Raw genomic sequence first — 16,040 nt, forward strand, 5'->3', positions numbered from 1 at the left:
CTCACAAAGGACCAGGTACCCTTTGGGAATATTCTCACCTCTCTGATTCACAGGATCCACCCCCACCCCCCTGCCCCTCCAAAGATCTGGAAAATATATAATCCCACCCAATGTGTTGTCACTGACTTCCCACAAAGCTCAAAAAAAGGAAAGTTGATTTTTTTAGGAAACAAAATAGAACATACAACAAAGCTCATGGAAAATTAAGACATCTTCCAGTGAATACCCCCAGAGTAGAGTCTCAATCACTTATAGTCCTGGGCTAAGTAGAACTCTTAGCAGGCATTGCCTCTAGGCTACTGAGCAAGGAGTGGGATGGTTTGGAAGAATTCTAGGAGAGTTCCTCCTCTTTGGGTGATAGATCCAGAGCTGGAAGAGACTTTAGCTCTTTGGTCCAATCCCCTCAGTTTACAGATGAGAAAACTGAGGTCAAAGGAAATTAAATGACTTACCCAAAGTCACATCGGAGGTAGGATATGAACCCAGGTTCTCTGAATCCAAAGTCAAGGCTTTTTCCACTGTACAACACAGCCTCCCAGGATTTGTTTTTTTAAGGCAATCAAGATTAAGTGACCAGGTCCTACTGACTTCAGGGTCAGTGCTCTGTCCACTGTACCACCTAGCTGCTCCGTGTCCTATAGCTCTATCCAGGCTCCCAAAAGTAATCATGACTGTCACACTTCATTGTTGTTCAGAAGCTATCATAGGAACATAGATTTAGAGCCAGGAGGGACCTTGGAGGCCATCATTCATAACTCTCTCATTTTAGAGATGAAAAAACTCACCATGAAAAAGTGAGTGATTTGTTCAGGATCACACAGTTAGCAAAAGTAGAGTTCCTCCAGCCTTTCAGCACAGTGTAGTTACTCACATGACAAGCACTTCAGGGGAGTTGACAGCTACCCCCAAACCATTCCCTGTTGTGGGCATTGTTCCACTACTACAGAAAGGAACATCCCAGTTTCCTTGTCTTGGCTGGAGAGGTAGCCATTCCTGTATCAAAGCTCTAATTCAGTCTCCAAAAGAGGGGGCTGCAGCTTTGGAGATTTCCCATGTGTTAAGTTCCTAACAATATCTATTCACAGAGGAATTAGGAATTCCCCTACCTTTCACCAAATAATTGTTGCTTGTCTTACAGACTATAAATGTGAATTGTGAGTGAATCATGATGAATAGAGCCAGCCTAGGTATCAGGAAGGCTTGGGTTCAAGTCTTGTCTCTCCACCATACTGGTTGTATGATTCTGCACAAGTCACAATTTCTCAATGTTCTCAACAACAATCTAAGACTAAATTGAATAGTAGCTGTCAATTTGAACTGGTAGAAGGAGTTTTGGGAGTAGAAGTTCCCTTACATCAATGAATAAAAAAATCCGGACCACTTCCCACCCCCACAAAAATCATCCTTATTATTATCTCTAAACTGATGTCGGCCACCAATGGAAACCGGGTTTAGACAGGGTGACCCCAAAACCTAATGTTACCTTTCTTTGGGCACCTGAGCAGACATGGAAGGAGAACTTTCTGGGGGCTAGATGAAATGCCCCAATGTGTTCCCAGTCTTCCATGGGTCAGCTTTTTATGATTATTCTAATTATTAAAGACTGTATTTGGCACTCCTAGGATAGGGCAGGGAAGTGTTTCCCAAGGGAACTGCAGGGATAGGGAGGGTGGGGGAAAGAAAAACTCCCCACCTCGTAATTTTCTCATTTTTTCTCTTATTCCTTCCCTAAATGAGCTTTCTACTTTGCCCAGAGAGTCCTAATCATTGTTCTCCAAGTTTGCCTTATACTTTTTCTGGTCTCCATAACTTTGCTCCCAGTATCCCCTTCCCAACCCAAGACTTCCTAGACAGCTATGTGGTGCACTTGATGGAATGCTGGGCCTGGAGTTAGGAAGACCTGAGTTCAAATGCAGCCTCAGACATTTATTAGCTGTGTGACTTTGGACAAGTCACTTAACCTCTGTTTGCTTCAGTTTTCTCATCTGTAAAAGGGGATCATAATAACACCTATCACCCAGGGTTATTGTGAAGATCAATTGAGATAATAATTGTAAAGCACTAAGCACAGTGTCTGGCACATGGTAGGTGCTACATAAATGTTTATTATTATTATTATTATTATCACTTTAGGCTTGAACACTCTCACTCTCCATCCTACCTAGGAAAATCTTACCTAGTTTTAAGGTCCAACCTAAATCCCTCTCCCTTCTACCCTAACCTGTAGTATCTCTCCTTCCTCTGAAGTCACTTGGCCTAAGCATACCCTGCCTGGCATTGTTATTCATCTTGTCACACATGTAATGGGGACTGGCCGCTGAGCCCAGTGCTTAGAAGCATGTCAAATGTTCTCTGCTAATGAGTCCATGAGGACTCCAGAGCATGCACAGCTGTGAGTATTTCAGATTTGTTAACCAAGTGTTGAACGGATAGACTTTTGATTGGCTGCTGAGCAAGGAGTGGGACTGCATTTAAAAGACTCCCACTGGGGCAACAGTAGCAGAGAACTTCCTTCCCTGGTGAGCAGTGAGGATGAGCTGCTTCAGGCCTCCTCCAGGTAGAAGAGAAACCTCAGTCCCTCTCTCACCCAAAGCGGCCATAATGCCAAGAGAACATGACTCTGTTGTTCAGAGAGGTAGCAGTAGTGAGAGCAGCAGCCTCCTGCTCCCAGCTGCCTATCACCCCCCCCCCCAGGCCAGTTTATGAATACAGGCCTCTGTTCTCTGCCTCTTTTTTCTCATTCCTTCTTTTCTTTAGTTGGTAGAATATCAAACTAGGCTGCATCCTTATGAGATTCCAAAGGCCAGAGGACTAGATATTCCATTAAAAGCACCAGCAAGGATCTGAAAAGTGACCCATGGGACCCAACCAAGCAACAAATTGGACACAGAAGCTGAGACACAGTTTTCAGGAGTAACTTTGTCCATTGATTGTTAGGCATTTGGTAGTGGAATTGATGGGACGAATATTTGTAGCAACTGCCTTTATTCTGAGTCCACTCTCCCCCAGGACTGAGGTGGTATAGGGGAGAGTGGGCCCTCAGATTGTGGTGAGTGGCAGTGATGGTGCAATGCTTTATAACATCTGTTCTTGCCACGTCTTCTCAGTAAATATCGCTTTGTAAAAGCTAATCAGTCAAATTTTTCTGAGGTACTGATCATTGGACAGTATCAATCCTGTATGGGAGATACAAATTGAAACTGACAGTTATAACATTGGGAAGGACACATCAGAATGAGGTCTTAGCCAATTCATTATAGAAGAAATACCCCAACACCTCAGGAGCACTCCAGGAACCCTGAGGGGGAAATGTAACCTTGCTCTAGGGGGGCCCAACATATCAGTGATAGAAGAGATTGGGACAAGGATCCCCAGTATATACAGGCTACACACATATCTCTCTCAGTCCCTCCAAACTCCATGAGTGCAAGGATGTGGTCTTCTTAAGTCTCCAACAGTGCAGCCTGCTTGGCACAAGATAGAAAGTAGTAAACATTTGTTCACTGATTTATGTTAGGAGGGATTGGAGTAAAGGGTCCTGCTCACCCCAGCCCTAGGAAAGTACTTGGTACTCTACAACAGGGCCCACAATGTGATTTTATGCGGCCCACCTGTGTTTACTATGGGAGTGGAAATTGACATAAATGCTTTAACTAAAGCATTTGTGTCACTTTCTGTGCTTGTGGTGGACACAGGCAGGGTGCATGGTGGAGCAAGGACCATATTTTGGACAGCCCTGCCCTACAATATCCTGAATATACCCTTCCACATGGGTCCTATTCCAGCCAACCATGCTGTCTGCTTCTTAGTCTTCGCTTATGCCATTCCCTGCTTCTGGCGTGTCCTTCCTTCTCATCTAAGCCCGTTGACATTCTACTCATCCTTCAAGGCCTAATTTATGTGCCACCTCCTCCAAGGGGTCTTTTCTAACCCCATTAGCTGAAAGTCATCTCTCTTCTGATCTTAGATTATTTAATAATCTTCTTATGTGTTTACCATATTCTAGTTTATATTATATTTAGATTTATCTAGTCTCATGTCCCCCTGCTAGACTATGTGACACAGTTATAGACTGAATATGACACTTGAGATGCTGTAGCAGCAGTAGCAGCCCACATCAGCTTGAGTGTTGCCTCCTTTAAGCCTACAGGAAATAATACCAATATTACCTACCCCACAGGGCTGTAATGAGGTTCAAATGATATGCTGTATGTAAAGTACTTTGCAAAAATCTAAGGCATGACATAAATATCAGTTATTTTTACAGTCATCACAGGTAATTTGGATGCTAGATGCACATGCTAGTGGAAAAGGAACCTAGACATTTAAGGAGGGCAATGAGTCTCTATTAATTCACCATCATTGAGGGAGAGTGATATATAATTTGCCCACCAGGTGGTGAGCTAATTCAGTTACCAGTAATCTTGGCAGAGTGTTGGGGAAGAGTCTCCTTAACAGCCAACTCCTCTGCCCTGAGAAGAAGCACTAGGCAGAGAGAGGGAAAAGACCACACACACGTATACAGCACATTATATAGCTATGTATTATATATTTGTATGTATGTACGTACACATACATATATGACAAATAGTACATATAATATATATTTGTATACACATACACTGGCTGGAATTTGGCTGGGAAACAACGTGCCATCTGACTCAAAATTATTGGAAAATTTTAGGAGAGCCTCTGGTTCTGGTACTATTCAATCACCATTTTTGAACCTGGTATCTCCTGGTTCAGACTAGCTCCCACATTCAGAGAACTCAACCATTCAATGGGCTGCATTGTCAAAATGCAAAGAAAATTGTCAACCATTCATCTATGGAAGTTTCTGGTGAATTGTCTCCCCAAATCTCCTCCAGCTTGCCCTCCTGGCTTTCCTTCTGGGTGTGCTAGAAGTATAGTCCCAAGCTGCTCAACACTGCCAGTTATGGAAAAGATCAAAGGGAGGGGGGTGGGTGTCAGGGTCTTTGGTGTCATTTCTCTAAACATCCCCATTTCCTTCAATCCATCCTCATGCACAATTACTTGGGTCATGTAAATTGCTTGTGTGTGAATTACATGGGTCCAACAATAATTTTAACATAACCCCAGACCCAAAGCCTATGGGATTCTCTCCTCATTGGTGGATAGGAAGGCTCTGTGCCTGCATGAGGGACAGGGCAGAGTTGGTAAGAGCAGCAGAGTCAAGTTCTTCAGTCCTCTTCAAGTTCAAGAGTCTTGTCACACTTTGGGCACTTCTGGCTTCCAGCTTTGAGAGAAACGATGGAAGATGCCAATTCCACTTCAGGTTGCTGAAGGAAAAGACTCTGGGAAGAAGCCAATATGAGAGCAACTGGAAGTCGCCATCATGTCCCTGTCCCCAGATTGCTACACTAGAGACTTTGAGGAATTTCTCCTTGGGTGAACTCTAGAACCCTCTCTTGGTTGAATCAAGTTACCTTGCTTTAAATGGGAGAGATTCTTCATTCTGTGTTGTCTAGTATATGTCCTCCTACGTATACTTTCTCTGATTTCTGTTTTTGCTCCCAATTTGGACACATGAACTTCTTGGCTAATAGCTCTGTGTGTGTGTGTTCATTATGGAACTGTCGTCCAGTGAGAAGGGATTCAAGCATTGAATATAAAGCTTGAGATACTGCTTCCTCCATTAATGAAACATCAAGCGGAAGTTAGCTTGAACCTGAAGACCATATCCCCTAGACTAATGATATTTACGGGAGCAAATAGATATAATTCTAACTGCTAACCCCTCTTTCTAAGGAGAGTGGAACGGCAGTCTCTGACTTCAACTTCCTGTTTCCCCTCCTAGATAAGAGTGTGAAGGAAACGAGGTTAGAGACTTCTTTCTCTCTTTGAGTCACACAATGACACTCCCATGCTACATGTGGAAGACAACCCTTACAACAATGGTTTCATTTTGTGACAGTGTAGCAGGTGCCTTTACTCACAGTCTTTTTCTTTCGGTGGCTCATTTTCCCCCAATCTGCCTCCTCATGACATATTGGGATTTCTTCAGAAAGAAGGCAGTTGGAATAACTCACTATTCTCAGGGTCCTGGGGGTAACCCTTGTGGGTCATTTTTCCTACTAACATGGTAGTTCATCAATCTTCATTGATGTATTTCCCATGGACAAATCAGCCACCAACATTCAATTAGCCTTAACTAAAACATTTACTTAAAATAGAAATCAAACATATAGAAGTTGCATGACATTTCACCTATAAACTTGGATCACACTTTCCCATTAATGCATACAATATCCATTGAGTCAATGGGCATAACCTTAAAAGTTCCATGGCAGTAAAAATATGGGTAGAGAATACATGTGGCCAGAACAACTCACAACCCTGGAACTGTAGACTTCAAGGTACTTTTTCTGTCTCAAGGATCTCTCCATAAAAGTTCCTTGATGAGAAGAACTTCTCTCTAGCAGGAAAAATGCTCCCATTGCTAAACTGATCTAATCTATGCTATGCTGGACCATCTCATTGGTTCTAGCATCTTAGCTGGATGAGACAATCTGTTGGGCTGCTTCCCCATGGTTTGTTTCTAAGGATTTCTCTGTTCAGCTAGGCTTGCTCCTGGAAATTAACTGCAGTATCTTCTTCTTTCAGCTTGGCTGATGACTTGTAGTGTTCTGCTGAAGTAGTTCTATGCCTCTAAATTTCACAGGGGCATTTGGGGTGTTCAGAAAGGACTAGCACCCCTTCAAGAAGCTGCAGTACGCTCAGTAGCCACACCTTAGCAAACTGTCTCTGCAGTTGGGCAGATAGGTTGAAGGCAACTGATAGGCCCCAAACCTTTTGGTGAGTTATAGGGATGTCTACCCCAAGCATGTGAAGACTTCCTCCAGCAGAATGGGAGGATAAGAACAATTTGTTCCAATAGCCATGAAGACACCTGAAGCAGTGTGTGAAGGAGTGCTTAGAGCTTGGTCAGGCATCAAAGACACCAAGGTCATCCACTGTATCCTGGGCCATAACCAGTCATCTTGACTTTTGCCCTGCCACTAAACTTTGATGATTGAGGAAGATAGAGAGAAGCTGATGAATTTGTGCAACTCAGCCTCACTTAAAAACTCTTGGGTCCTCTTCAAAAATAAAGGCTGAACAACAACGCTTCTAAATTTGGCAAAAGCCTCTCCAACTCTGTTCCTCTGTCAAGATTCTTTTTCTCCTTGACCTTTTAGCAACAGCAGAAAGCTATGGAGCAAGTATCTTCTTTGTGTTCTTTTCTTCTTTTAAGCAGCAGATGGCAGTAGAGAGAGGAGTTCAGATTCTCTGGCCAACCAAACCTACCTCCCAAGTGACAGTGTAGAGATTTACAATCTCTGTTGGACACATTTCTGAAACCTGCTCTTTTAGGTTTCTTTCTGGCTCATCAGCTGAGTCTTCTCTGCAAGAGACCTCATTTTATATTATAGGAACCAAATTTTCATTTTCTTTCACGAAGTCGCAATCAAGTAAAGTACATTGACCAACACTAATAAAATACTCAGAGCCTCGGGCAATGGGCTCGTCACAGGGTGATGAATTTGGGGGCTACATCAACTCTGGAGAGTTGTCTACCAGGTCAGAGTGAGTTTGTGATCCACCCTAGCCTATATTAACAATAACATGGTCTGTGCTGAGCTACAGAGGAGATCTCACAATTATAGACCAAGTGTTGTGGTACACATGTTGCCCCAGTTATTAATTTCAAAATTCTCCAATTTGCATACACAAATAAACCTTGGAAACACCAAACAATGGAGAAGTTCTTGTTTTGTGTTCACTCTAGAATTCAGCAGCAGTTATACAAATGAGCAACTGCTGTCTCAGAACACTGAGATAGATGCAGCTCAGCAACTGGCCCCCAAATAAGCAGATGTCCTTATTAGCTCAGCACAGACCATGCTTTGAAGAATGATGTCAAATTCTTCCATATTTTAAAATTTCAAGGATCCATGATTTTATTAGCGTGGGCCAGGGTAAACTACAAGCTCACCATGACTTAGTAGACAGCTCTCCAGAGTCAATTTAGCCCCCAAATTCATCACCCTGTGACCAACCCATTGCCTGAACCTCTCTGAGTTAGCTAAAACTGTCCTCACACAAGAAACCTCCAGTTCATTACTGAGCCTATATTCAAATCCTTTCCAGTTTGGTGGGACCTACCAGGGCTTTTGCTGTTCTGGCATAGCTTTCAAGGACCTGGGGTTACCTCCCCATCATGATGAGGATTCCGGAGAAAGGCTTGCCCATCTCATTAGGTTATGGTGAAAATCAAATGATATATATAATGAAAATGAAAGTGCTTTGAAAGAAGTCAGAAAGTTGTGAAAATATACTTCTTTCTAGTTGTTAACAATCAGCACGTTAGGTTCAGACACTGTGTGGGGTTCAAAAAAATAATTGACATTTGTGGTACTTTATGGTTTCCAAAGCACTGTGTCTCAAAAATACATGGTATAGAGGAGAGAGTTCACTCTGGTTCTGTTCTTTACTATCTTCAAGACCTTAAGCGATCACTTAACCTCTATAGGCCTCAGTTTCTATGGCTATAAAATGAGAATGTCAGATGAGTTGACTTCTAAAGTCTCTTCCAGTTTTATATCTACAAGGATCAAGTATTATGCCCACTCTATTGATTCGGAAACTGAGATTCAGAGCTGCGAAATGAGTTCCCCAGGATCTTGCAGCCGTTAGGTGACATGGTTCACTCCTTTTCCAGTGCACCTCGGAGCCTTCCCCCTCCTGGAGTTTAGAACTCCACCCAGGACAGAGAAAATAGACCTAGCAAGTGAGGGAACAAAGCCAACTCCTGGCTAGAACTAGGACGAGAAGTAGTAACTGCGGAGGATGAGAGAGCCCAATGCACTCCCTCCCAGGGACTAGAATAATTCACGTGACTTCCCAGCAACAGCCCGAGTCTTGTTTGCAGCTATCTGCTTGGTGAGTAGCTGTGAAGTTTCATTTCTGCGGCCGCTACTGCTGAAATTACTCTCTGCAGCCGCCAGCGGGGAAGTTGAAGGGCGGCAGGGAGTGATGGTGAATGGCCCAGGGGAGCTTCTGGAAGCCCGCAGTGGCACACACCCGGTGAGTCCCGCAGTGGGGAGACGCGCGTCTGCCGGGCCAGGGGGCGGACTAAAACCCAGACTTTAACTCCCCTAAGACGCGCTTTCCTTCTCACGCGTCCAGTCTATGTCACTTTCTACTGACTCGAGGACGGGAGAGCTGAGAGCCGGGCTTGGGGCCGGGGGAGGGGGGAGAAGGGGGCTGGGACTGCCCAATAGAAGCAGTCCTGGGGGTAAGAAATGAGGAGCAGACATTGGGAGAGTTTTTCTAGGAAAGGAACATTTCCATAATGAGGGATCCCTCTTCCCGAACGGAGGTGCTCCCAGGGGCAGGAGAGAACTTACTTTGGAGAACATTTCTCTGCGGGGAGAGGGTCTGGGCTGGGGGGTTAGCGCGGCGACTTTCAGTGTATCCTGGAAAGGACTTCACGTTTCTGAACCGCACATCATTGAGAACACTTGTTTTAGCAGAGGTAAGGGCCCATCTGAAGTCCAGCCCTTCTTTACCAACTTCAAGACTTTAAGCAATCACTTAACCTCTGTGGGCATCAGTTTCCACTCCTCTGAGGTTCAGCAAGTGTAAGGAGAGTGGATCAGAGTTGGGATTGGATCCCCATCCTCCACTTTTCTTTTATGTTATCTTGAATTAACATCTCGGCTTCTTCAAGCTGGATGCTGAAAGGTCTTTTCTTCCGACTCCATAGTTTGCTGTCCCCAGAGGTAAGTTTATGTTTTAGTGACAAATGGTTAAAGAGGCCAAGACAGGACTGGAGCAAACAGGCTTTCAACAGAGAAAAGGTTCCTCCTCTTTCTTACTGGTCTACCTGGCCTTTTTATACCTTTTAAGGATGAAAAGGATGCTTTGAAAACGTTCATAATTGGACTGTTTTAGAATAGTAGGCTCAAAAAAATGTTAGCACTGGAAGGGATCTTTGAATGTGTAATGTCAAACTTGAAAGGGACCTTATAACACATAATGTCAAACTGGAAAGGATCTTAGAAGACAAAATGTTGGAGTTGGAAGGGACCAGGCTGCCAGCAGCCTCCTGTAGCAGATCATGGGTCAGAAGTCAGGAAGATCTGAATTTTAATCCCTTCCTCCAGATATTTACTAGCTGTGTGACCCTGGGCAGGTCCCTTAACGGCTCTCGGCCTTAGTTTCCTCGTCTGTAAAAATGGTTATAATAATAGCACTTATCTCACAGGGGTTTTGTATATATCAAATAAAATGGTATAAGTAAAGCCCTTTGCAAACCTTAAGTTCCTCTGTAAATGTTAGCTGTCTAGTTTATCAAACTCTTTTTACAGATGAAGGGAGTTAGGGTCTTCAAACAGAGCAGGCTGCCTTCCTCCTGGGGACTCTGGATCCTTGGGAGACACAAGTGTGACCATTCCTCCTCTACAGCCAGAATGAGGGTTATTTACCATAATCACAATACATAACATATATACTTAGAGCTTAATAACCTTTCAAAGCTTTTTCACACACACATTGTGAACCCTGGCTTATTTGGAACTTCACAGAAAACCTGTGATCCAAGCAGGGCTGTTTTCACCATCTCCATTTCACAGAGGAGAAAAACCAAGGCCCAGAGACATGAAGTGGTCACTTGGCTAGTTCTGATAGAGCTGGGCACAGAATCCAGGTCTTTCAGCTTCTAGATTAGTGCTTTTCCTATTACTGTCTTCTACCTCTCAAAGCAAGTATTACCCGAGTCTTCCGGATAAGAAGCTGTGCTGTAACATTTCTATAATATTTGGATTTCCCTAAAGGAAATTCCAATGGAAGAAGTTGAGCCAGTTTTTTCCTTAATCCTGCCTGCTTTCCCCTCATTCGTAAATTGAACCCTAATGTGTCTGGTGGTCCTAATCTCATCTACATATGGTTGGTTGGTCATTATCTTTCCTTCTCTGAGAGGATCAAAATGGCATCGCTATGTCGGATTGTAGCTGACCGACCCAATGAGCATGGATGGCTCTTCCACTTGGTAGAGTGCTTGTGCACAAATAGTCCATATGAACATTTGGAGTGGAGCTGTCTCTGAATTTATGCATTTCATATTTCTTTTGAGCTACTGAAATTCTGCTTCGCTCATAGAGCACAGTGCTTTTTGATGTAGGCAGGCCATGCTGGGCAGTCCTATGCCTGTGTCTCCCAATCCATTCCAGAGTTCTTCAGAGTGACCTTGAAAGTGTCCCTGTTTCGCTTCTTCTGACCTTTGTGTTAAGTGCTGGTCTTTGTGAGTTCTCTGCAAAATAGTCTTTTAGGCAAACTTATGTTTGGCATTTGAACAAGTGGCCAGCCCGTTGGAGTTGTGCTCTCTGAAGCAGGGGCTGAATGCTTGGCAGTTTGGCTGGAGAGAGGACCTCATTGTCCTGTACTTTATCTTGCCAGGTGATCTTCAGAATTTTCCCAAGACAATTCCAATGGAAGCAATTCAGTTTCCTGGCAAGACGCTGGTATACTATCTGAATTGTTTCCATATTAGGCTGCTTACCTAACTGAAGGTCTATATAGCCATTGTGCTGACCTCATTGTATGCCTGTGAAACCTGCAGTTATCTCTTCCACATCGTGACTTTCCCCATTGTGGTTTAGATATATTACAGGTTGGCATAAGAAATTAAATGGCGATTTTGTTTTGGAGTTTTGCAGAAGCCGTAGAAGACACAAGAAGGCCAGCAGACAACACAGAAAAAGTTTAGAAACTCAGAAATGTATAAATACAAATGTAGAGTATTGTATAACACAAACATATTTTATCAGCCAAAAAATTTTACGTGAATTTTCCAGATCGTGGTGGCACTGCGCCTCTAACCTCCATGATGTGGAAGGGATATAACCTTCTTGCTCTGAGGTGCTGATCAAAGGAATATCTCTAGAATTTGGTGTCTGTGATTTTAGATTTATTACATATGTAAAGAGGAGGAGAAGCCAGAGCACTGGAGGAATGGACTGGGAAGATGGCAGGCGGTAGAGTAGTTGATCATGGATGAGTCATGATGTTGGCATCCTTACCATTGCCACTAGAATAAAGGAGTAGAAAAGATGAGATGTGCAGGGGCTCCTCGACTATGAATAAATCCTACAAAACTCTGATAGATCCGTCATATCATCCAAGTGGGTACCTCCTTCACCAATTCACAACCTATCCACTTATTCTTCTAGATTTTTTGTCTGTTGCTTTTCATCTATTTGGATGCAGAATGTCATAGTAGGTAAAATGCTGGACCTGAAGTCAGGATGACCTGGGTTCAGACCCCACCACAGATTCTTAACTTCTATGTGATAAGCAAGTAATTTAACCTCTGAAACTGGGTCAATAATATCATCTACCTTACAGGGTTACTGGAAGGATCAAATGAGCTAATGTATATAAAGTGCCTTACAGACCTTAAAGTGATATATATGTGTATATATACCTACATCATTATTATTATTATTATTGTTAGAAAATTTCCTTGAAAGACCTGCCCAATTCTCTTGAGGTCTTATTCTGCTTCTTGTAACATTTGGTGGATATTGGTGCAACACTTAGGCAATCCATATGTTATTCTTTCTTCTGCCAGCTTTGAATAAACCAATCAAAACAAGAAAAATTCTCATAAAATTCCTTAGGTTATCAAAAGGCTCCTTTAGAAGATGCTTCCATAGTCATACCTCTCACTCTCCCATCTTTCCTATGGAGGTTAATCACCAGTCACAGGCAGTCAACAGTCAATCAGCCAGTCAACAAATGTTAATCTCCCACTTTTCTACTATCTGCTCTTCCCACCCCTTCCCCAGTAGACCCTTAGAGAAATTCGCTCTGGAGGGCAATTGGGAAACTGAAATAAACATCAAGGTAACATGTGGTAAGCCTATTCTGTAACACCCAGATTAGAGGCTCCAGCACATCAGCAGGCACAGTAAAGACTTCTCTGGGCTAGGAATTGAGACCTGAATTCTAGTGCTTTCTTTGAACTTCAGTTTCCTCATCTGTAAAACTGGAGTAATGCATAACATGTGTGTGTCTAGGTAAGACATATATGACCTCATGGGTTGTTGATACAGTGAATGTTTATACAGTAAACATCTGTTAAGAATACACTGTGTGCAGAATTTTGAGATAGATTCTGAGAATGATTTTGTTATTGTTCAGTCATTTCAGTCATGTCCAACCCTTCCTGATCCCCGTTTGGGGTTTTCTTGGCAAAGATACTGGAATGGTTTGCCATTTTCTTCTCTAGCTCATTTTAAAGATGAGGAAACTGAGGCAAACAGGGTTAAGTGACTTGTCCAGGGTCATGCAGCTAGTAAATGTCTGAGGCCAGATTTGAACTCAGGTCTTCCTAACTCTAGGCCTAGTGCTCTACCTACTGTGCCATGTAGCTGCCCTGGCAGAGAATAATGCAAACTTGCAATAAGACAGTGTTCCTATTCTGAAGTAATTAGTAGTCTCAAATATTCAAATAGATACATGATCAAACAAGTACAGGCAGTCCCTTCAGAGATGCAGATTATAATCCATCCATCCATGCCTTCCCATCCTACAGAAGATGAACAACAACCACTTTTGCCCACGTCCTCCCATTACTACAAGGCCAAACATTCCAGAGGGCTTTCTTCAATTTCTTCTGATGTCGAGAAGATACCAGTGGAACGCATGAACTGGCCAAAGTTTGTCCCTTGCTCTTGCCACATGACCAGCCTATATTTTTTAATTGCACATTTTTTCAATGCTATCCTTTCCTTCAATTCTCTTCACTATTCCCTTATTTGTTACATGTTTCAGCCTGCTCATACTCACCACACACTTCTCCATTATCATCTGAGCAATACTAATTTCTGAGTCCCAAGAGACTCTAGGATTCAGTGACTTAAAGGTTGCTCATTGTAACTTGTAACAAGTGTTATTTTATGGTCTTGGAGGGGGACGGTATACCATCAAAGATAACTGTAACACATAATATTACGTGATAAGTGATGATAGAGTTCCAAAGCAAGAGGTTGTGTGAATTCTGAGGAGAAAGATTGTTGCCAGTTGGTGGGATCAGGAAAGGCTTCCTGAAGGAGATGGAGTTTGAATTGGTTGTAAACTGATGGGGAGGACTTCAGCAGGTCAAGAAGGGAGAAAGGGGTCATCTAGGCATGGAGAGCATCACACTCAAAGGCCTGTTCAGAGGATGGAGTGGATGAATTTGGCTGTAGCATAGAGTCTATAGAAGAGATTGATAAGGGATACAGCTGAAAAGGGAAAGTGGTGCCAGATTATGGAGATTCTTGAATAGTAGGCAGAGGAGTTTGAACTGACTAGGCAAGTGAGAATTATCATATTACCAGAACTATCAGTAGTACTCATTTAAAAAAAAACACCGTACTTTTCCCTGGCTAGAAAGCATGAGCCTCATTATAATTTTTAATTGGGTATAAACTCATTGCCACAGTAAAAACTTGATTGTCCAAAAGCAGAAACTCTACTAGCCACAGAAAATTGTCTAGGCAGGAAAATTGTGTTTTCTGAGGAAATGAAGATAAACCTCAAGCCTCTTTTTCTGTTATAAACATAAGAAGAGTCTAAATAACAGAACTAATAATTCATAAAATTATGAAATGGGGTGGGCACACCTTGTTCTTTGGGTACTTGCTGGGAAAGACCACTATTGGCATCAAGAAAAGGGAGGTAATTACAGTTTAAGAAGATACAATGAGTGTAAGGGCCAGCAGCAAAAGGAAATACAAAGACAAGCAATGAAAAGTGGAGATACTGAGGCAGGTGGCAGCAGAAGGATAGGGAATGAAGTGGTGAAGAAAGGCAGCATGGATAAGAGGATGGGTAAGGGGAGTAGCAGAGAGTATCACCCACATAAAAATGGATTGGAGTTGAGAGCCTGCAGCAGCACCTAATGGAGGTGGAAGAATGCTCAAGGGTGGGGGTGCAGTGCAAGGGGTTGAGGTCTCATTTTCATAGGGTTTTTTTGGGGGGGAAATAAACCAACTCCTATTTGTGCCATGTTGGGGTTAGTCCATTGAACTTATCCAAATCATCTCAAAGTTACCTGTAAAACTTTGAAGTCATCATCCCAAAGTCATTAGCACCTTTTTGACATTCTACTTCTCTGGATTTTTGGAGGTATGGATTTTGTCTGGAATTTACTTATCATAGGACCAAAAGTTTGACAAGCAGTGCCTAGATGGTTTCTCCTGTTTCAGCACATATTATTAAGATGTGAATTTTAATTAATACAGGATACAATTTGCAAATTAGTCTCCTTTGATCTTTGAGACAGTTTGTATGTGAACACAGTAATATATCAGAGTCTGTCTTGGATGATGGAGCACCTGGAAGGGTCTTGGGTCATCGTTCTGGATTTGAATCCTCATTATCCAGCACCATGTCTGGGTATGGAAAGGGTGATAGAGGTGGAATGTGTGCTGACATCCCAGGATGCCCTTTTGAAGTTGGTTTTTAAATCTTTGCTCCTAGTTTACTTTCTCTGGTTTCCCCTTTTCTTGTCCCAAATCTTGGCATTGCCTGATAACTCTGCCTCCATGTAAAAAAAAAAGTTTATCTTTTAAACTAATACCTTTGATGGCATTTTCATTTCCAAATATGTCCTAGCCCCCTTGCCTACCTTTAGAACTATACTTTGTAACAAAAATGTAAAAAGGAAAGAAAAAAAGAAGAAAGCCATTTAGTAAAATCATCCAAACACGCAACTGTGTCTGACAATAAATGCAATGTGCTATGCCTATTATTTCCCACCTCTGCAAAGGAGGATGCCTCCGTGGACATTTATTCAGCTATTCTCCAGGACCCAATTTGATCATTCTGATTAGTGTCCAGTTTCACCTTTTGGTTCTTTCTGTTTGCTTTGTTATAGTCATGCATATAGTTTTCCTGGTTCTACTAATTTCGCCTAGTATCATTCCATGTAAGCCTTTCTGAAGTCTTCATATTCAACATATCCATCAACGTCTTTAAATACAGCACCC

General features: G+C 42.6%; 1 protein-coding gene across 2 annotated transcripts in view; it reads left to right on the forward strand.

Moving 5' to 3' along the window:
• The first annotated feature begins 9,019 nt into the window (after positions 1-9,019).
• The window catches only part of NLRC5 (NLR family CARD domain containing 5), a 98,467-nt gene continuing 91,446 nt past the window's right edge, over positions 9,020-16,040 (forward strand). For both annotated transcript variants that reach the window (XM_036751989.1, XM_036751990.1), the window contains exon 1: positions 9,020-9,087. The gene's annotated coding sequence lies outside the window, so the exon portion shown is untranslated. The remainder of the gene's footprint in view (positions 9,088-16,040) is intronic.

The sequence above is a fragment of the Trichosurus vulpecula genome, chromosome 3 (assembly GCF_011100635.1).
Source record: "Trichosurus vulpecula isolate mTriVul1 chromosome 3, mTriVul1.pri, whole genome shotgun sequence".
NCBI lineage: Eukaryota > Metazoa > Chordata > Mammalia > Diprotodontia > Phalangeridae > Trichosurus > Trichosurus vulpecula.